At 38.0% G+C, this 23,593-nt stretch overlaps 1 long non-coding RNA gene across 1 annotated transcript in view; it reads left to right on the top strand.

Moving 5' to 3' along the window:
* Positions 1-9,137: 9,137 nt before the first annotated feature.
* Positions 9,138-23,593, top strand: part of LOC127164358 (uncharacterized) — a 128,849-nt gene continuing 114,393 nt past the window's right edge. Inside the window, exon 1 of the long non-coding RNA XR_007827631.1 lies at positions 9,138-9,264. This is a non-coding gene — a long non-coding RNA (uncharacterized LOC127164358). The remainder of the gene's footprint in view (positions 9,265-23,593) is intronic.

Here is a 23,593-nt window from a genome sequence, read left to right as displayed (position 1 = left end):
GGCTCCTTTTTCGTTTTTCTATTTTTTTCCAGAAAAACGAAAAGCAAGAATTCAGCTTGATTTTTTCGTTTTTCGTTCAGGGGTGGAAAAATGAATAAACAGTTTGAATATTCGATTTCTACAAGTGGGCGGAATGAAACGCCCCTTTCTGCTGATTGGTCAGCCGAAGATCAGCGGATTGAATGGATAATTAATGCGTTTATTGCAACTACATTTAAACTTTTCTCATCAAACAACCACACTAACAAATAGCTCGACACAACCCGTACTGGCCTAGACAGGGCTTTCGTCTATATAGACATAAATTTACTTACGCTTTGCATTAGTTGGCAGGGTTTAATGGCACATAAAAAAAAAAAAAAAAAAAGTGAAAGTCATGATTCTCTGCCATTAAAAGTGCAAGCAGGACATTTATATTTATTTAGACATTTAGTTAGTTAAGTAGTTATTTATTTAGTTATTTCCAATAATAACAAGGTGAGTAGACCTAACCTATAGTTCATACAGTTCCAATAAGTTGCAATGGGTTAAATAAACTCTAAGCAGATAAACGCGCCCTGTCATCTGAACACCAGTAGTGAAGTGTAAATACACAAGTCATAATTTTGTTTTTGCTGAGTTTATTTCATTAATATTGGGTATTAACTGTTGTCAAGTAATTGATGTTTTATTTTCTCTGCCAACTAAACTTCTAGAACAAGTCGTTGTGCGTTCTCTCTGCGCTGTCATTGTACACATAAACATTAACATTTACTTCACCTCACTTCATGGCAAATCCTTAAATGAATGGTATTCAGAACCAAGCATAAAAAAATAAAAGTAGCCATGTAAAATATAAATATGCTAGCCTATTTAAAATTATTGCCATTATAAACAACATTTATTTTAACACACACACACACACACATATATATATATATATATATACATACATACATACATACACACACACACACACATATATATTAATATATTTTAACATATATTGGACTTGCAATTCTCATTCACTCCAAAGTTTCTATAGCCTGTTTGCGATTTACCTGCTAAAATAATAGTTCAGTTGGGTCCCAATAATATGCAAGTAGCTATACATGTGATGATACGTTTAGCCTATAGGCTATCATACAACAGACACATTTAATTAAGCTTAATAACTTTTAATATGTGCACTGATTGTGTAAGCGCGCGAGGCGCCAGCGCCATCACTTAAATTTCTTTCCTCAGCAGCGGAAACGACTTAATATTCTGTCATTTACAGTCATACAGATAAGAGCAAGACATCATTTGAAATGGAAAAAAAAATGTATTTTTATTTGTGTAAAATCAAAATGAGTGCAAAATTAATCCCTTTGAAAAATATAGAAAACAATAGAATGCGCTGCTTTCGTCTCCTTGAACATCTTTCTGGTGTATGCCACAAACATGAACCATAACACAACGGACGCGTCTAATTTTAACAGTCTACATTAAGATTATTTGACATTAAATGCATTATATAAATTTGGAATAAATCACAGCATGTTTCATGCAAAAAAAAAAAACGTGACTTACAGTCCAGAAAATACTGTAGGCTATAGCAAATTTTGCGCAACCCCTGGCACTTTGTGAATAGCACACAGAAGAAAGCCCTGTCTAGGCCCCGGTACGAGTTGCGTAGAGCTATTCGTTAGTGTGGTTGTTTGATAAGAAAATGTTTAAATGTAGTTGCAATAAATGCGTTAATTATCCGCTCAATTGCAGCAGCAGAGGACGATGATTCTGCGCCAAATTGCGGAAGAACTGACGGGGGCATGGTTTGATCTTCGGCTGACCAATCAGCAGAAAGGGGCGTTTCGTTCCACCCACCGGTAGAAATCGAATATTCAAACTGTTTATTAATTTTTCCACCCCTGAATGAAAAACGAAAAATCAGGCTGAATTCTTGTTTTTTGTTTTTCTGGAAAAAATGAAAAAACGGTAAAGGAGCCGTTTTCTCATGTTTCTTCTTTCAATATTAAATCAAAAAATGAATGGATGGAAGATACCCTGATTGTGTAAGTATATTTGTGTTTTATTGTAGTGTCTCATCAATCATTTGTTTTATTATGATCAAAATCATCTTTCAGTTGAATACAAACATGATTCATGAAAATGTCATTCATTTCTTTCTATTGTTTTTGCACATAAATAATAAAACAGTCACAAATCAACCTGAAATCAGATTTTAATTGATGTTTGTATCATGAATATAATCAATTCATCACAAGACTGAAATGAGTTTCTGACATTATAAAATACAACATTAATCATCGCATTTAACAAAATATATTATAAATAGAAGTAAAGCTTGTTAATGTATGTGCTGTTGAATTATTATGGGATCTCTTTCAAACAGCGAAAGAATCTGTCAGAATAGATTACAAAATATATTTTTCTGGGTTTTAAAATTAACGTTTTAATCACAGTACATTTATGGACAAAAATCTTTTAAAAAGTTTTTTAATTATTATTTTTTATTTAATTATTATTTATTTACCTATTTTATTTACTAAATATGTAAAATGTGTTCAAATATGTACAATCTTTACTGAATTGATGATAATAATAGCAACCACAGTATAAATTATTTGAATAATAAAAAAAAAGTTATGATTACAATGATACTATTGTACTTCTAAATTAAGATAAAAATATATTAATAATACTAATAAGACAAATAATAACAACAACAATAATAATATTCATTTAATTACATTTTTAATTTTATGCCAGATAAGCAAATAGAAAAAAGTCAAATGTGTTATTATTGCAATAATCACAATAACTCTTATTAAATTGCAATATTGCACTGTAGTCAGTATTTAATAATGAAATAAAATGATTGTTTTGGTTATTATTATTTAAATTGTAACAAATATGATAAATAAATAATTGCAATGATCATAAAAACGAAAACAAAAAAAATTGTATTAATTATAATTTTAGTAATTGAAACATTATGCTGCAATGCTACTGTATTTTACAGTACAACTGGATTATTGCAATCATAATATATTTATTTGCTCATTTATTATAAATAAAAAAGTAATTATATCATATAATCTTAAATATTTTGGTTTTAATATAATAATAATAATAATAATAATAATAATAATTATTATTATTATTATTATTATATTTATGAACTGTAATTGTCATAATGTAAGACAAATACCATAAATATTTTGGTTATTATTATTCAGTTATTTAAATTATTATTAAAAGTCTATTTTTATTTTACATTACAATTGGATTATTGTAATCAGAATATATTTCTTTACTTGTTTGTTATAAATAAAAAAAAGTAATAATTGTCACGGTGTAGTAGTTGTGTGCGCGGGATGAAGCAGGAGAAGAGCGGAGATCCGAATAGTGCAGTTTATTAGTAATATCCAAAGTGAACAAAAACATAAACACAGGGAAAACAGCAGGGGAGCAGCAACAACGACGAACAAGAACGGAATGTCAATATAATCACCGACCAGACACCTAGGGGACAACCAACCTTAAATACACAGACAAAACAATCAAAACAGGACAGGTGGGAATGATTAGACAATGACGTGACAAATGAGAACAGGAACAGGAAGACCATATAAGGGCATACACTGGGAAAACAAACATAAACAGACCAAATGGCACACAACGGTCTGACATTACCCCCCTTATAAGGCGCGACTCGCGCCGTAACACATACACTGGGGTGGGAGGGTGGCCGCCCTGGAGGCTTGTGCAGGGTAGACACTGGAGGGATAAGTGTTACGCCTCCAGGGCGGATCTGGGAGCTCTAGGAGCCATGGCGGTTTAGGGGGTTCTTGGAACCATGGCCGATCACACAGTCCTTGTGGCCATGGCGGGTCTGGGGTTTCAGGGAGCCATGGCCGAGCATACAGTCCTTGTGGCCATGGCGGGTCTGGGGGTTCGGGAAGCCATGGCCAGGTAAACAGTCCAGGTGGCCATGGCTGAACAGGGGAGCATTGGCGCGGCTTCTCCGACGGACGAGGTCTCTGGAGCGAACTTGAGACTAGACGAGAGCTCTGCCTCTGGTGGGCGCGCTGGAGATAGCACTGCCTCTCAATGGCGCGTTGGAGAGAGCTCCACCTCTGGAGGGCGCACTGGAGACAGCTCGGGCTCAGGAGTTTGTGCTGGAGGCAACTCGGGCACTGGTGGGCGTGCTGGAGGCAACTCAGGCTCTGGAGTGCGCGCTGGGTCTTTACTTGACTCCGTGAACGCAGCTGCAACTTGATCTGACTCAGGAGATGCACCAGGAACTTGACTTGACTCAGGAGATGTAGCCGTGACGTGACTTGACTCAGCTGTGACGTGACTTGACTCAGGACCCACAGCTGTAACTGTACTTAATTCAGGAATGACTGCCTTTACTTTGCTTGATACAGGGAATACAGCTTTGGTTCGACTAGACTCAGCCGCTTGACTTGACTCCAGAAATGCAGCAGCCACTTGCCTCGATTCTGTAGCTGCAACTGCAACTTGACTTGTCTCAGGAAACGCAGCTGTCACTTGACTTGCCTCAGTGGACGCAGCCGCAACTTGACTTGACTCAGGAAACACAGCTGCAACTTGACTTGCTTCAGAAGACGCAGCTGCAACTTGACTTGATTCAGGAAACAGAGCTGCTACCGGACTTGACTCGGGAAACACAGCTGTAACTTGACTTGCTTCAGAAGACGCAGCTGCAGCTTGACTTGACTCAGAAAACGTAGCTGCAGCTTGACTTGACTGAGGAAGCTCAGCTGCCACTCGGATATTGACTGCCCACACAGACATTAGTGGTGGGTCCAGCACGCTGGCCATCATGATCGGCCGGGACCTCGAAGGACCGACCGCGACTGGAGTCCGAGTGCTGGCCACGGGCGGCGTCCGAGTGCTGGCCGCGAGCGCGGCTGGAGTCCGAGTGCTGGCAGCGGGCTCCAGGCTGAGGATGAGAGAGGAACTGTGGAGAAGGGGGGTGAACGAGGGAGGACAGGAGGGAGCGAGCCCGCTGGAACCGCATGTGGAGGAAGCTGGCTAGTGGTGAGCTGGAGCGGCCATGTGTTTATTAATGGGGGGGAAGATCTTAGTCTTCCACATCTACACAGAAATTGGAATTACAAAGAGCAAGGACATGGTTGATAAACTCTGCAACCGGTTTACAGCGTTCCTCATAAGCGATCGAACAGACCAGAGATTCATCCTTTAGCCCCATTAAGAAACACGTGTTGATCATCGCATCATTCCAACTCACCAGATGGTAAAGGCTCAAAAATTCCTCCACATTCTGTTCCAACGGCCTTTCCGCCTGACGAAGGCTCATGATCCTCTCCTCAGCCCGGAACATCTTGTTTAGCGGTCGGTGATTCTGTCACGGTGTCGTAGTCGTGTGCGCGGGATGAAGCAGGAGAAGAGCGGAGATCCGAATAGTGCAGTTTATTAGTAATATCCAAAGTGAACAAAAACATAAACACAGGGAAAACAGCAGGGACCAGCAACAACGATGAACAAGAACGGAATGACAATATAATAACCGACCGGACACCTAGGGGACAACCAACCTTAAATACACAGACAAACCAATCAAAACAGGACAGGTGGGAATGATTAGACAATGACGTGACAAATGAGAACTGGAACAGGAAGACCATATAAGGGCATACACTGGGAAAACAAACATAAACAGACCAAATGGCACACAACGGTCTGACAATAATATCATATCATCTTAAATATTTTGGTTTTTTTTTATTATTATTATTAGTAGTATTATTAGTATTATTTATACTGGTATTATTAAAAACTGACATTTAAATATGCAATATGTGCAATATGTTAAACAGTGCAATATGATTACTGTAACAGTAAAAGTTTTTATTGATTTGTTTAATTGGTATATTTAAAATAAATCAAATTTATTATTTTATAATAAAATAAAAATAATTAGAAATAACCAAAATATGTAATACTATTATCTTTTTTATTATAACACTTTATTATAATTTTAATTATAACAAATGAGCAAATAAATATATAATAATTGCAATAATCCATTTGTACTGTAAAATAAAAAGGGGATATTTAATAATAATAAAAAACAGTAATTGCATTAATATTATAACAATTACAATTAATCAATAATAATAAAAATAATGATGAATTTTCATTTCACATTACAATAGTATTATTGTGATTATAACATTGTTATTATTATTAATAAATACTTTTCATTGTAAAATATTGCACTGATATTATTGCAGTAATAAGAGTTTTTGGTGACACTTTACATTAAGGTGTCATTTGTTAACATTAGTTAATGTAATAACTAACATGAACAATACATTTATTACAGTATTTATTCATCTTTATTAATGTTGGTTCATAAAAATAAGTAAAGTAAAATTGGTTTAATTGTTGTAATTAAATAACACAATTATAATAAATATTGTACAGTATTGATATTTTTATTATGATTATTGAAATAAAAAAAATCATTAGTTCTTATATTTATTATAATTTAAAGTATAACATTTTATTTTTATAAACTAGTATTTCAATAATCATATTGCACTCTAAAATAAAATGTCAGTGTTTAATAATAATAATTTATTTGTTTTATTATGACAATGAAGAAATGTTATGAATGCTATAATCCTATCATACTGTAAAATAAAAAAATGAGTATTTAATAATAACAAAAACATTAATTCTATATTTGCATAATTTAAATTGTAATGGTTACAAATACAATAATCCTGTTGCACTGAACAACAAAAAAATCAGTATTTATTAGTACAGTAGTAGTAGTGAGGTGGTAGTAGTAGTATTAAATACATTTTATTTTTTCAGTACAATAGGATTATTGCAATAGTAAGTTCATTAATTTGGTTGTCATAATTAAAAATAAATTATAATTCAAATTTTGTTATTATTATCATTATTATTATTTGTTATTATTACTAACAAATTGTTTTACTTTATTTTAAATAGCAATAAACAAATCAACAAAAACTCTTAATATTGTATTTTTTTATTTTATTGCTTTATTATAACAATAAAGAAATCTTATGAATGCTGTATAATTATTGTATATATATTATTATATATATATAATATATTGTATAATTTAAATGATCACAGCTATTATTCCTATTACTCCTGTTGCAATGTACAATAAAAAGTCAGTATGTATTATTATTATTTTTACATACTGACCTTCTATTTGCAGTACAAAGCAAGAATTCATAACTACACTGCTGCAGCAATAACCTACAAATTTCTGAAAATAAGATTAAAAAGAATGGACAGATTTTATGAAAATAGGCAGCAGGTATTTTGTTGTGAACTTACAGTACATGACCTGAAACACACACACACACACACACACACACACAAATACCTGTGAATGCATCTCTAATTTGAGGAAATAGTGTTGAGTGTTTTTCTTCGAGCACCTCAAAACAGTCCTGCAGTCATTCCTGGTATTTGAAGATGAAAAATTGATTGAAGATAAAATCAGAAGGATTGTTGAAATATGACTGTACATAGTGTTAGTAGGACACTGAGCTGCAGATTTACAGATGAACCAAACATACGTCATCATGAGCAGCAGCTACAGATCAGACAGACTCATATTTCATTTCATCTGAAATTAAAGCTGTTTCACCCCATCAAACACATCAAACACTGCTCATAAACACACTACATCATCAATATATGACACTGCTGTTTCACTAAATCCCGCTAAAACTATTTCAACAAAAAATATTTCTAAACCCGGCCTCAGCAGAGATGGATCATTAAAGACAGTCATGCTGAACTAATTATGCCACAACTATTTATTTTTTTAATATTTAATTACCTTACAGTTAAAAAAAAACAAAAACAAAACATGTAACACAAGCTGTAATGTGTAATATGCTAATGATGTTGTCACATTTATGTCAGTTCAGTTTTGGTTTCTCCCATAGTCTCCCCCTGTTGTTCTGTTGAATTTGGTTTCTCCTTATCATTGTGTTCACCTGTCCTTGTAATTAGTCACCCTTTATAAGTCTGTTTGTATTCTGAGTTCTCTGTTGGTCCTTAATGTTGTTTGGTGTTCGTGGATGTTCGCTGTGTTCCTGCCTGATTCGTATGAAGATTTATATTAAAGTAATTGTTGGTATCGTATCTCGTTTCCCGTCTCGTCCGTCCAGCACGACACGTAACAGATGTATTATCTAAGTCTAGGTGTGATTATACTGATCTGATCTTCATCAATTTATTAACTCGTCTTTATTTTAACCGTTTTGATTTACTTTAGTTATATTGAGTAAAGAAAAAGGATCTAGTAGACTGAAGTAGTGAAACTCTTCAGGTCAATATTCTTTGGATCATCTGAAATCTGGCACATCTTACCCCGGACAGAAGTTTCACGTCATTGCAGCAAACAAACTTCAAATCCCACAATGCTCCAGACGCGGACTGCAAAAAATGGTTTTAAATGTTAAAATGACAAAGTTAACTCCTAAAAAGGAACAGGAAACAGCTCCTTTCTTCAGTGTCAGCAGTAAGTAATCTATTGTTTTTCCATGATGCTGCAAACACGACTCAAGATCAAGCCAAAATACTGACATATTAGCCTGAACAATACAAAAAAAACTACTGTGTGGACATTTACCTGAAACACATGATTGATTAAAGTTCACTGAATTTATGCAGAGTGTCAGATTGTGTTAAAACGTGTAATGATTTGGCAGTGCAAAAGTTTGCATTGATGACTGTAGTTGAATGCTGCCTGTAGCTGTTGTGTTTGTGAGTCTGTCATCAGCAGTGTGATTCTCCTGTTACTGGAGATGAAAGTGAACAGAGACTATCAGTCCACAACATCCTTTGACTGTCCAAGATCATCATCTTTAGTGTCCCACAGAGTCACATACTGGAACATGAGGGTAAGTAGATGACAACTGACACTGAGGTCAAATCACAAAGTTAAAGGTTATACGTAAATTGTTCATTCTGAATTTTCTGAGGGTTAAGTGGACCCTTTTTTTAAAACAGAAAAATGTTTAGCAATTTTTTTGTGGTTTCAAGACCTGGCTACCTATTAGGTTCCGCATCAGTTACAAAATATTACTACTTGCCTATAAGGCACTTAACGGTTTAGCTCCTGTGTACCTAACTAGTCTTCTACCACGCTACAATCCATCATGCTCCCTAAGGTCTCAAAACTCTGGACTGTTGGTAGTTCCTAGGATAGCAAATCCACTAAAGGAGGTAGAGCTTCTTCGCATTTGGCTCCCAAACTGAAAACTTTCGGAGATTAAAGACGCATCTCTTTAGCGAAACATTCAAATAATGCATCTCATAATCTTGTACTGCAGTTACATCTGATCAAATGCACATTATTATTCTTTAGCTTGGGTTAAACAAATCACTTTTGCTTGGTTTGAACAGCAGCTACGTTAATTACGCCCCTATTTGTTCTCTGTTTCTGCCGTAGGATTGACATCTCGTGGTAACTAGGAATTCACAAGCTTCAGTTTGGATCCAGAACACTTAAGAAGAGATGTCAACCCCTCAGAGGACTTCAGATGATGCCAACTCTGAAACAACATACAGCACTACTGAATTTTGCTTTTGATTGCAACATATAATTCATTACTGTTAATAGTGTTCATTGTCTGTTTGATTACATCATTAACTGATTTTACCATTCATCTCTGCCATATGTACATCAACTTGACATAGTCACCACTAGTAAGCTACTGCTAAATATGTTATAGAAACTTTAATTTTCTGTAAAGCTGCTTTGCAATCATTTGTATTGTGAAAAGTGCTCTACAAATTGAATTGAATTGAATAAATCTCGACTGATTTTTAAGTGCTTGCAAAATTCATCATCAGTAGTCAAGGAACGTGTTTTACCATAGTTACCATCAGTGCATCTGATGTTGGTACAGTGCTCTCAGAGGAAAACAGTTTGGAGAGACTCAAGGGAAAGTCAGCAGGATTCATCTGCTGTGCAGGTATCAGATCATATATAACCAAAACAAACCAAAACAAAAAAACATCTGTGAGCATGTTAACATCAGGAGCAAATTAAAGCATTCTTGCTAAATTAAAGGATTAGTTCTATAATTTCTATCCCAAAAAATATTCATATAGGTATCTGGTCACTAAAATAAATTAATTAATTAATAAATCACTGAGCATGCTGGTAGGCCAGGAGCAACTATATTTGTTACGAATCTGGTCAGTGTCCTGCGGTCTGCTCACCACCAGATGTCGCTCTCAATCTGTTTACACACATGGACTGTTGCACTACACCCCGGACTCCATTCCCCATCAGCCATTGTACTTCTTCTGCGTCCAATCAGAGACAGTATAAATACCCCGGTCTTCCTGTCACTCACTGCCGAGTATTGGATTGTGTTTATCATTCATACAAAGCGTTTTCCTTGTTAGTCTGTGTCTAATTTCCTTGTTTTGCCTACCGGAACTCTCGCCTGTCTGACCACTCTTTTGCCTAACCCTCTTTGGATAAGGTTCGCCGCTGTATTGACCCTCGCCCGTTTCGGATTACTCTTGTCTCGCCGTCCATACACCTGTCTGCCATTGATTTATCCTGTCTGCCTGACCATGTCTTTGTCACGTCCCTACAATAAAAGTATGCATATGGATCTGCTCGTCTCTCGTCACTCACTCTCCGTTACAGAATACTCGGCCACAACAGGATCCAGCAGCTTTCATCATGGACATTCAACAGGTATGGACTTTGGACTATTGTGTGTGGGCTCGTCGTTTACTGTGGGGGTCGCGGAGGAGGAACGCGACAACGCGGCAATGGCGGCCGCGCACCCCGCTCATATAACGACGGCCGCGCCGGAGCGCGACACCACGGATCCGCTGGCCGCTTGGCTCACTCGGGGAAATGCGGCCACGCTGGAGCGCGCCCGAGCTATGACGACGGCAATGGATCGCATTGCTCAGATGGCGGCGACGGCAATGGATAGCATCGCTCTAATGGCGGCGACAGCGGTGCCCATTCGCAAGATGGCGGCCGCGTCGGAGCGCGTTCATACCCTGGCGGCGACATCAGAGCCCGTGCACAAGATGGCGGCGGAAACCGAGCTCCGTCACGTCACAGCTGCCATATCAGAACCATATAAAGTTGCAGCAGCATTTCCTGAGTCAAGTCAAGTTTCCAAGTCGAGTCAAGTTGCAGCTGTATTTCCTGAGTCAAATCAAGTTTCCAAGTTAAGTCAAGTTGCAGCTGTGTTTCCTGAGTCAAGTCAAGTTTCCAAGTCAAGTCAAGCTACAGCTGCTGTTCCTGTGTCAAATCAAGCTGGAGCTGTGTTTCCTGCGCCAAGTCAAGTCAGAGCTGCTCTTTCTAAGGCAAGTCAAGTTAAAACTGTGTTTCCTGTGTCAAGTCCAGTCAGAACTGTTGTTACTGTGTCAAGTCAAATTACAGCCATCAATCCTGAGCCAGAGCCTGTCGCAAAGATGGCCGCCACGCCAGAGCCTGTCGCAAAGATGGCCGCCACGCCAGAGCCTGTCGCAAAGATGGCCGCCACGCCAGAGCCTGTCGCAAAGATGGCCGCCAAGCCAGCACCCGCTAACGCCACGTCAGTCGAGCCAGTGCCAAGTCAACTCACTACTGATCTTCACAAGCCAGGTCTAGTCACCGCTGATCTCCGCGAGTCAAACCAGGTCACTACTGATCGTCTCGAGCCAAGTCAAGTCATCGCTGTTCTCCAAGAATCAAGTCAATTCACTACTGGTCCTCACGAGCCAGGTCAAGCCACAACCGATCTTTACAAATCAGGTCAAGTCACGGCCAGTCTCCACGAACCCAGTCAAACCACTGCTGACCTTCATGAGCCAAGTGAAGTTATTGCTGACCGCCCAGAGTCAGGTCACGTCTCGTCTGACCGCCCAGAGTCAGGTCACGTCTCGTCTGACTGCTCAGAGCCTTGTCACATCATGTCTGGTTATCGCCATCACACTGGCATTCTCAGTATGTGGGCCGCACACTACACTCCGGAGGTCACGTCTGATCTCAAGCCTGCTCCAGAGCTCCCGTCTGATCTCAAGCCTGATCCTGAGCTCCCGTCTGATCTCAAGCCTGCTCCAGAGCTCCCGTCTGACCAGGAGACAGACCCAGAGGCCTCACCAGTCGGAGAAGCCGCGCCAATGCCTCCTGAGGTGTCCGCTTCGGCTGTAGATCCTCCTAGGGAGGCGGCGTTCTGCCTCAAACTCTCTGCTTCTCCCCTCATTCTGTCTGCCTCCTCTGTCACTGTTCTCCCCAGGTCCCAGTCTATGACGCAGGTTCCTGCTCTGCCTCCTGTTCCGCCCCGGAGGGCTGCTGCGCCTCCTGTTCCGCCTTCTGTTCCGTCCTGGAGGGCTGCTGCGCCTTCTCCCCCTATTCTGTCTGCCTCCTCTGTCCCAGACCGTGACACGGATTCCTGTTCCGCCCCGGAGGGCTGCTCCACCTCTTGCTCCACCTCCGGCTCCGCCCTGGTGGGCTCTTCCGGCTCCGCCCTGGAGGGTTCCTGCTCTGCCGGTCCTGTCTCAATCACCGGGTCCTCCGCATGGACCTGGCCCTCCAGCCTTTGCCCTGTCTCACCCCCGCCCCACCGCTCCCCTGGACTATGGTTCATTTGTAGCGTCTGGAAGCCGCTCCTTGGGGGGGGGCTATGTTACGAATCTGGTCGGTGTCCTGCGGTCCGCTCACCACCAGATGTCGCTCTCAATCTGTTTACACACATGGACTGTTGCACTACACCCCGGACTCCATTCCCCATCAGCCATTGTACTTCTTCTGCGTCCAATCAGAGACAGTATAAATACCCCGGTCTTCCTGTCACTCACTGCCGAGTATTGGATTGTGTTTATCATTCATACAAAGCGTTTTCCTTGTTAGTCTGTGTCTAATTTCCTTGTTTTGCCTACCGGAACTCTCGCCTGTCTGACCACTCTTTTGCCTAGCCCTCTTTGGATAAGGTTCGCCGCTGTATTGACCCTCGCCCGTTTCGGATTACTCTTGTCTCGCCGTCCATACACCTGTCTGCCATTGATTTACCCTGTCTGCCTGACCATGTCTTTGTCACGTCCCTACAATAAAAGTATGCATATGGATCCGCTCGTCTCTCGTCACTCACTCTCCGTTACAATATTGTTACATTAGCAATCACTAATATTGTCCATGTGATTTTATAGCTATCATATGCACACATGCTTTGTATTTATTATTATACAGTACAAACACAACATCTGAGAAAATTAAGCACATTATAAACACGTTTGAGCAGATATTTGCAGACAGAGTATTCCAAAGTAAAGATTGGTCTAAGCAGTCTTAGACATTTTATATTGTCGAAACATTAGTCCTACCTTCGTATTGTAGGACCTCAATACATTGCAAATATGCTCACTGAATATAAACCTAACAGACCACTCAGATCATTAGGATCAAGTCAGTTAGAAATACCAAGTGTTCACACAAAACAAGGGGAATCTGCGTTTATGTGCCAAAACATTAGCTACATTTAAATCTAGACTCAAAATTCATCTGTTTAGCTGTGCATTTACTGAATGAGCACTGTGCTAACTGATTGCACTATGTATGATCCTTTCCTATTTTTAACTGTTTTAAATTGATTTTAAATACATTTTTAAATCATTTTAAAAGTTTTTAAATTCCTTGTTTTATTGTTGTGATTATTTTTATGATTATTTTACTTCCTTTTATGTAAAACACTTTGAATTACCATTGTGTATGAAATGTGCTATATAAATAAACTTGCCTTGCCTTGCTTTTATGAAACATAAGACCATCCTGACGCCGTACAGATGCAATGAAAGGTTGCCTATCATATTTCAAAATGTTGCACTTAATTTCACACATTTTAGTCAGGAATTATAGTTTTGAAAAAGTCCAACTTCCAAAAGTAAATGCGTTCAAGTTTGTCACAACAACACATTATCTAATGCCAATAAGAAACATTACTTACACTGTATGAAAGACCTACTCCTCTGGCTCCAGCCGCGCTCGCATTCTGTTTGTGAGGTAAACAAGCTTAGCCTGTTCCTCTTCTTCTAAAGTAAATACAAGGAGGCTTATTACTCTGTGTTTTCTTCCAAAAACGAAAGTATCCGAGATGAACATGTTGTTGCCTTGTTAACGGTGATGTAGGCATTTACATATGGTGCATCTCCATTATGATGCAATATTATGTTTGTAATATCAATACCTGCAACAGCGTGTGGGCATGATCTAATTAGAGATAATGTGCTCAAAAACAGGACTTCGCGTTGGTTTCATATGGATGTGTTTTTGATTAAACTTACTTCATTTAAAAGTAATCATTTGAAATTTTCTATAGATATATCTCATGTTTGTGTGTCATGTATTCGCTGTGTTTGTTCATTTTATTGACGCGTTTCAACTGGATATTCACAGAGACTGAGAAGACTGAAAGGACACCCTGTATATTTTCTTTATTTTAAAAAAGCACAAATGTTTTTTGATATGGTGAGTGTACACAAATAAAAGTAGACCCTTTAAAGAATCAAATCAAAATTGAGGGAGCAGTATAAGTTCTTTTTGTTGTCATCTGGAAAATATGCAAGTGCTCCTGCTGTCGACTTTGCCGACCACAGGATGTTAAACTCCCACAAGCCCAATAAGGACGTGAAAGCAGTCTTGGGTATGTCTCTTCTAGTTCAGTCTGGTGACCAGATCTGAGGTTGAAAACTAAGAACCACTTTGAACCTCAAAGCTCAAACCTCATGCTGATAGGTTAAGCATCCTTGATAGCCAACAAATTCAACTTGCAGTAATCAATGTAATACAATATGTCTGATACTGTGTTTCACTCCATCATGTCACATAGCAAAAAGATTTCAGGCATTTCTGCTTTTCCACTCTTCTGGCAGACAGGAATCAGTTAAATCAAAGCAGAGATCTTCAACAAATTTTACATTGGGTATGTTTACATGCACAACTACTGTTTCAACTGGACTGAATTTATTCCAATTGATGAATCTGAATGTAGTGTTTACATGAATGCTAAATAAAGTGATGGGGTTGATGTGCGTGTTTATATGTCACAAGCTTTAAATTGGAATAGATTTTTTGACAGGCACACACTGCATGCATTTAGAGTGCATAATAACCATTCTCCTACACTGTTTCTTTATTTGTCATAATTTGGTGACAGTAACCATATAAACAGCTGTGCTGTGCTGCGTAAATTAATCGCAAGGTAAAATGGCCCATCCCTGCACCCAAAACCAGCCGCCCGTGGATACGAATCCAAAACAAGGAGCGGTATGAGGTCTACTTCACAGACGCTAAGTGAAAAGAGAGTTTTATAATGACATGAACAGCTCATTCCGTGAGTCATATGTCATTACGCTATTTCTACATCATTGTGTATGCACAGTCTTTTCAGCTTAAGTTTTCAATCTGATCAAGTGTTTACATGCACTCTCAATTGTATTAGAAAAGGAAAAAAACCCACCCCTTTTAATCTAATCCTTTAAGATGTTTACATAAAGGCTTTTCACTCTGACTGAGCCATCAATCTGATTACTGACAGAATATTTGGTTGCGTGTAAATGTAGCTTTTGAGTCGAACATTTGAGTCCGAGCTGTTAGACTACAAGACCTTGTGTTACATCACTTTCTTCAAAGCGTGAATGTCTGTAATTATACTTTTGCCAGGGATGACAATGTCATGCTCAGTTGCATTTTTTAACATGACTGGAACCTTCCATGATACATGCTGAGGTAGGTTTAGCAAGCAGATGGCAACTAGCTGTCCTCCAGGAAAGGGTGAACGCAAAGGGCTCCATCACAGCCCATTTTTCTTCTACTTGTCCTTGTACACTTACCACTCCTTCAAGGATGACATTTCAACCCGCAGGACCAACAATAGGGGTAACATCTGGGAGTCAATTCCAATGCTGCTGTTTCTATTGGCATCTGTGCTCAATGGTCTTAACTCTGCCCTATAGTCAAATGGATGGCTTGACAGTCTAAGCGGTTGGCTTCAAGGTATTTGTCATATGCAAGATCCAAAGAGTCTGTGCCTATTAGCACCTTAGGTTGGACAGTGACACCAGTTTCTGGGATTACTAAAACAAGTGTTGACACTGGGGAACATGATTTTCACTTCAACATAACCCAGGTAATGTATGGCTTGACCGTTTACATCTTCTGTTTTTAGCAGGTTTAGACCATACTGAATATCCCATATTGCTTGACATTCTTTCAACTGCTTTCTCTTGTCAGTAACAGAGGGAGCAGTGGCGAGAAGCTGTTCTATTAAGAGATCATCAAATGTTTAGCCGCTGAACTTTGCTATGAATCAGTGGCAGACTCTTGTGAACTCTTGAAAGTGTAAGACAGTAAAGTTTTGAAAGCAACTACAGCAGAACAACTTTTATATTCCACAATGACATCCCTATGGTAAGGCTGTTTGGAATCATTATGCAAAGGTGTCTGCAAATAGGACCATACTTGCCTAGAAAATCTGTAATCTTCATCAAGTTCTGTGTTTGTCAGTCCTCTAATTATCACTGAGTTTTCAATTTTGACCTTCTCAAGCTCAGCTATTTCCATGTTGACACAACTTGCACCACTTCAAAGTTAAGTTATTTTCCTGGTCTCCTGTGTTTGTAAAGGTCCTTGACTCATACACACAAAAAATACTTGACTACAGTGGCCTCCTGGCTGGCTCGCTACAAACTGTATCCAGAAGTGCTTGTAGTGTGCAAAGGCTATTCTTTTTCTTTTGTTTGTCATTATGTATGACAGGATACAAAGTAATAGGCCAGATCACCTGGTTTGCTACAGAGGACAAGAATAAGGTAAAGCACATTAACACAAAGATCAGACAGACCAGGAAAATGACTTTCACCAAGGTGTTTGTTTTTACTTTGCAGTGAAATTTAAATGAATGTAAATATGAAATGAAGTAACGGCAAAATAAAATGAAATAACCTCCAATAAATATACATTTTAAGCTCCTTTGTAATTTTACTGTTTGTTTAATTTAATATTTAAATTGTCTTCATATATACTCTTATATATATATATATATATATATATACTTTTATATATATATATATATATTATCTTTTGTTATTGATTTAAATTCAGTTTTAGTTTAATATCTATATATTTTAACCCCTATTTATACATATCAAAACTAATGATTAATAGATTAGCCTTTTATTTCTCTTTGATGACACTTGCAGTCTAAAAGTGCTTGCTCTCTCTGACGTGTCTCATCTCAGTGATCCATCTTATGACATAATGTCACAACTTTTTTAATTTTATTAATTTAATTATTTTAATATACATAGTGCAGGATGACTTTGATTACACATTTAAATCATCTTAATATTTTAGTGAAAATAAAATTATGACAATTTGTATTTTATTTCTCCTATCCAGCTTAATTCTGACCTTTTACAAAGACCTTTGTCTCAAAATACATTCTGTAGCTTTATTGATTCTCATTTGGTACATAAATTTATAACATTAAAAATATACATTAAATATTAGATCAAATTAACCGAGAATCGAATTTGTGCTGCTGCCTGAAATTGTCTTAATGATCAGATTCCCTTTAGCTTTGTTGAGCCCTATATAAGAATATCAACTAAGAACCAAATAAAAACCAGCAGAAACACAAGACATCAACTAAAGTAACTATTTAGTATGTCTATTTTGACATTTGGTGATGTTTTTTGCTCTTATAATCTCATGAGGTTTATTTTGGTTTTGTGAGGAATCGATTATATTTCACAGTGCAGGTGATGAAACATACATAGAAATATTCGCCATGAAATAAAGTCTGATCTGAAATTGATATGACATTGTGATTTATTATTTGTGCACAGCTCAAATTAGTTACAAAATAGGACAAAAGAATGACATGTTCTTGATAGGTCATGTTTGTGATTGGTACTTTTCAATTGAAATAGGTTATTTTGATCATAATAATACAAATGATTGATGTGACACTACAATAAATACTAATTTCCATCAGACTATAACATCTCACTCTTACTGATTTATCATGCAGCTCTAAACCCTGTGGGTAGGATTCAGGTTCATCAACACATTTTCACTGATGATTGATAACCAACAGTAAACCCAAGATAGAGCGGCTGAGTGAATGTGGTCTGGACTGTGTGGATGAGGCTACTTTTTTTAGAGATGCTGTAGAAGTACAGAGTTCCTGCACTGTGATCCACATACACTCCTATTTTGCTACTGATGGGCTCTACAGGGAGAACAGTCTCAATCTTGTTGTGTCTGAATAAGCATCTGGTGGGAGAGCAGATCAAACTCCAGGACTGATCATTATTTCCAAACACACACTCTTCACCCTCTCCCTTCCTGCTGATGCTCTTATATGACACTGATATTAACACATTATCTCCACTCCACTCAATCTCCCAGTAACAGCGTCCACACACACTCTCTTTACACAACAGCTGAGGATTGTATCTGTCAAATCTGTCTGGATGATCAGGATACGGCTGATAATGTCTCACCCATGTCACCTTTCTTTCCTCCTCAGACAGAATGAGTTGAGTGTTTGCTGTGTTTGGATCCAGTTTGTGAAAACAGGCATCTGAACACAAGAACAGACACATTTTTGGAACACAACAACAATCACTACAGCTGTGCGTATATCTAAGTTTGTGGGTGCTTGTTTGTGTGTTTGTGATTCTGTTTATAGACGTACATTTGCGTAATCCTGCTCTAATCCTGATCTGTCCTCCATGATCCACACTGCAAAACAAAAAACAAAAAAAAAACACACACACAGTGTCACATTCAATCAGTAAACAAACACACACATACACACAATTTATTAGTAATCCTTTTGTCTATTTTATGTGTATTTCTTGTGTATTATGTGATCTTGGAATCTGCCTGTCATGTGGGTTGCTAACACAATGGCGCGTGTGTAATCACCAACAGCAGGGAATGTGGAGTTACTTTTAAAAACATACTTTTCCAGTAAGCCACATCACTAATGTAAATACACAAAACATTCTGGTGGATGCTACAAAACAGAATGGAACTCAATGCATTAGTTAGCATGGGTTCTGTTCTACTCTCCCCGTACACGAATAGCGTTCAAACATACAACAAAACATATTTAATGGGACTTTAACATGAACAACATTCAGCATTAGATGGCATATATGATTATATGAAGAGATTGATTATTCCAGAGTTTTGGACCTGCAGTTGCAAAAGTCTGATTGCCTCGTTTTCTAGTTTTATTGTGTTAAGTTACACATGGAAATTGTAAATATGCTTATTTTATACAATTTATAACTGTTGTACGTGCAATTTTCTTGGCCAGTTCTGAGAACTATTATTGACAAACAAAAATAGCAGACGAACTTGTTGAAAAATGGAAATTCATTCTCTGTCAGATGTGTAAATGCGCTGTTATCCTAAAGTTTTATTTAGTACACTGAATGCTGCTACTAATACTCTTGTCTTCGATTGTATTGATGTTTCTGTGTAAACGTGATCATTTTCTTAAACATTTTATTGATAAGATCGCTGCTGGTACTACATCTGTCCAGTTACCTGATTATGATCCATCAGTTACCCCATCAACATGCTCTGCTCTCTTTCATCAGTTTAAGCCTGTTTCTTTTACAACCCTGTTAGAGACTGTTAAAAACTTGAAGCCTTATACTAGTCCCCAATATATTATTCTAACTGGTATTGTTAATTAGGTTTTTAATGTTATGAGTCCTAGAATTTTGACTTGATAAATTGCTGCCTGAATACAAGGTCTGTGCCTATTTTATCAGCCTATTTTAATCATTCTGTTGTGCAGACTTTAATTAAGAAACTAAATTTGGACACTACAGATTTTTCTAATTTTATATTTTCAAAACATTTTCAAAACTTCCTTTCCTCTCCAAAGTTCTAGAGAAGGTTGTATTTTTTCATTTACAAACGTTTTTAGAGAAAAATGAAGTGTTTGCATTTATTGTAAAGCATTTATTGTAAAATAAGGGGAAAATCCAAAGACCTTTCATTTATTTGTGGGTATACCATGTCATCAGTCTTATTAATTTTGTTAATAAGAGTTGTATGTTTTATATAAGCAAGTTTGTCATTGTACTATTTTATTGTTGTTGTGCTTTTTCTTGAAGAATATTGAATTGCCATGTGTTTCACTGTTTTTGCATGTGAATTTAACCCTCTGGAGTTGGTGTGGTCTGTCACTTTTTTTTTTTTTTATGACCGTAAATAGAATTACAAATACTGTTATTTTTAATTGTACAGATAAGAATAAGCCATTGTTTAAAACTGCAAAGGGTCTACTTTTATTTGTGTATAATCATAACAAAACCACATGCTTTTGTAAAATAAAGAAAAAAAACAGGGTGCACTCTCTGCCATCTCGGTCTCTGTCATCTTAATATGGCAGTGTCCGTCAACAGTCATGGACAAGGCCTGTAAAATGTGTTTTTACAGATTCTGTGAACAGCTTGTTCTGAGACTATGATTATTATTATGATTTATAGGGATTAAAAGAGGAGCTTAAAGGGATTAAAAGAGATTTTTATCATTATAGGGTGGTTATGTACACACACTGTCAACACACATTTATGTTCAAAGTACATGTAAAGGTGAATTCTGCATAAGAGGTGCCCTTTGTTTGTTTGTTTGTGTATTTATTTATTTATTTATTGAGGAGTGTATATATGTATGTAAATGTGTATGTTTGTGTGTGGGGGGTTTTTCCATGCTTTTCAATCTGGCTAGGAGACACTGAGGAGTTCAGATAACTAAACATGAAAACTCTTGCTGCTCAACATACTTGAGTTTGTCCAGTGTGCATTTTGGGTCCAGTTTTTCAGATAGCAGCTTCAATCCTGAATCATCTGGGTGATTGTAGCTCAGATCCAGCTCTTTCAGGTGTGAGGGGTTTAAACTTAGAGCTGAAGACAAATAACCACAGCCTTCTTCTGTCACCATACAGCCAGACAGTCTACATACACACACAGCAACAGTCAACATCACATTAGTTTGACAATCAGACATCACTGTCACACAGTAACGTGCGTAGTTTGTTGTTTTCTGCTGGTATTTTTGTTAGTAACAAAAAAATGTATGTTGAAATTGTAAGAGTAGAATTGTTCATTCCTGGACTTCCGGTATGCCTCGTGCGGAGTAGACGTGGTTGGAGGTCGCTCCGTGAACATTTATTTGTTTCTTTCTCAGTAGCTTTATTTTTGTTATATCCATTCATCTAATAGTCAATCTAAGTGTATGACTTCAAAGAAAAATGCTAAAACCAGCAAAGTCAGGGGAGCGAACAGGCAGCTAGTGCTAAAGCTAACGCTCCTGCTCAAACAGAAGATGAGTTAACGCCAGCTTCCTTAAAGGAATTAATTGCATCCACTATACGCACTGAAATCTCCTCACTGCGGTCTGAGCTCTTGTCTGAACTTTGTTCTGCAGTCTCAACGCTACAGACGACCCTGTCTGTACAGGTCCAAAAAATCGGTGATGTTGAAACTGCGCTCACCGACTGTGATGCCCGCCTGATTACAGTGGAAAAACTGTGCAATGCATTACAAACAGAAAACAGGGATCTCAAACTTAAACTGGATGACTTGGAAAACAGATCGCGAAGGCAAAATGTTCGGATCATTGGGATACCAGAGGGCTCGGAGGGCCATAATCCGGTGACTTTCGTATCCTCTATGCTCACCGAACTCTTTGGAGAAGACGCCTTTGAGAGACCTCCTGAGATCGATCGTGCTCATCGTGTCGGGCAAAAACCTCAGCGCAACTCATTTCCTAGGCATATGGTGGTTCGGTTACATAAGTATCAGACAAAGGAACTTATTTTGAAATTGAGCCGTGAGCGGGGACAGTTGGAGTTTAATGGCACCGTTGTTCGTATTTTCCCGGACATGTCTGCTGAGGTGATGAGACGTCGAGCCGAATACAAGGACGTAAAAACTTCTCTCCGCAACGCTGGTATTACTTACGGAATGCTGTACCCGGCCAGGCTCCGCGTTGATTTCCAGGGACAGCGACATATGTTCCTGACTCCGCAGACCGCGGCGGAATTCATCAGGTCTGTTGTAAAGCCTGCAACAAGCCAGGCTTGAAATATACGCTCCCATCATGGAAAGGGGTTGTAACTCTCCTTTTTTCTGGTTTGATTTTGTAAACCTGAATTATTTAGACAACCCGTGTTTGGAATTGAAAGTTTCTTGAACTACTCCATGCTTTATAACAACCGAGATTTAAATTTGATATCATATATCATAAACTATTGAGAATATTCCATACTATACTTCTTTCTGTTTGTTCACGGAGTACTGCCGAAAAGGCACCCAAAGTTGCTAAGACTAGCCAACTTTTTTTGGTTTTTTCTTTACCTGACTGTGCTGTTCTTGTCGGTCAGACTTGTTAGTGTTATTTATGTTAAGTTCTGTGCCAGTTCTGAATGTACATGGAGAATAGATGTCCATTTTCTAACGACATTTCATGCACCATTTGGTATTTTTCACTTTCTTTTTTGTCTTTTCCTCTACCTGAAACCAGTTTTTCAGATGTTTATTATTGATATGCTTATTTCCCGTGTTAATGCATAGCAATTTTCCTCAAAGACAGGGCAGGGTTAATTTAGTTAGCTGGAATGTAAAAGGGATGAACAATAAGGTAAAAAGTGTAAAGGTTTTCTCTAAATTGACGACACTAAATGCCAATATATGCTTTTTGCAGGAAACTCATCTTAAGAATTCGTGCCATAAGAGCTTGATGAGATCCTGGGTGGGTCAGGTGTTTCACTCAGGATGTAACTGTAAAGCAAGAGGCACAGTGATTTTAATTAACAAGAATACTCAGTTCACCCCATCTGAAGTTGTCCCCGATCCTAACGGTAGATATGTGATAGTGACGGGTGCTCTTTATGATAGTCAAGTGGTCTTAGTTAGTGTATGCGCCCAACTGGGATAACCCAGATTTCTTTACAAAACTTTTTTCCAAACTTCCGGATTTAAACTCTTACCAATTGATTTTAGGAGGAGATTTAAATTGTGTCTTAAATACTAATTTAGACAGATCATCTCCTAGATCAGTTACGCTATCTCAATCCGCTAAAATTATTAACTCCTTTATGGAAGGATACAGAATGATTGATGTGTGGCGGTTTTTAAATGCCTCCTCTAAAGCCTTCTCTTTTTTTTCCCCTGTTCACCATACCTACTCGCGTATTGATTATTTTATTATTGATAGCAAATTTACCACCCAAATACAATCCGCTCTTTATGACAGTATTACCATTTCGGATCACGCACCAGTAATGCTAGGATTGACTCCCTATGGGTGTGGAAGGGTTTCTTACATCTGGAGGATGAATGCTTTGCTGTTGTCAGATAATTGCTTTGTTGATTTCATTTAAAAAAAAAAAAAAACCTTCTTTTTTGAGACAAACGCAACAGAGGGGATGTCTGCTTCTATTCTTTGGGAAACTCTTAAGGCTTATTTGCGTGGAGAGATAATTTCTAGTTCCGCCTTTATAAA

The sequence above is a fragment of the Labeo rohita genome, chromosome 4 (assembly GCF_022985175.1).
Source record: "Labeo rohita strain BAU-BD-2019 chromosome 4, IGBB_LRoh.1.0, whole genome shotgun sequence".
In the NCBI taxonomy this organism is placed as follows: Eukaryota; Metazoa; Chordata; class Actinopteri; order Cypriniformes; family Cyprinidae; genus Labeo; species Labeo rohita.
This window is presented reverse-complemented; position numbering and strand designations above follow the sequence as displayed.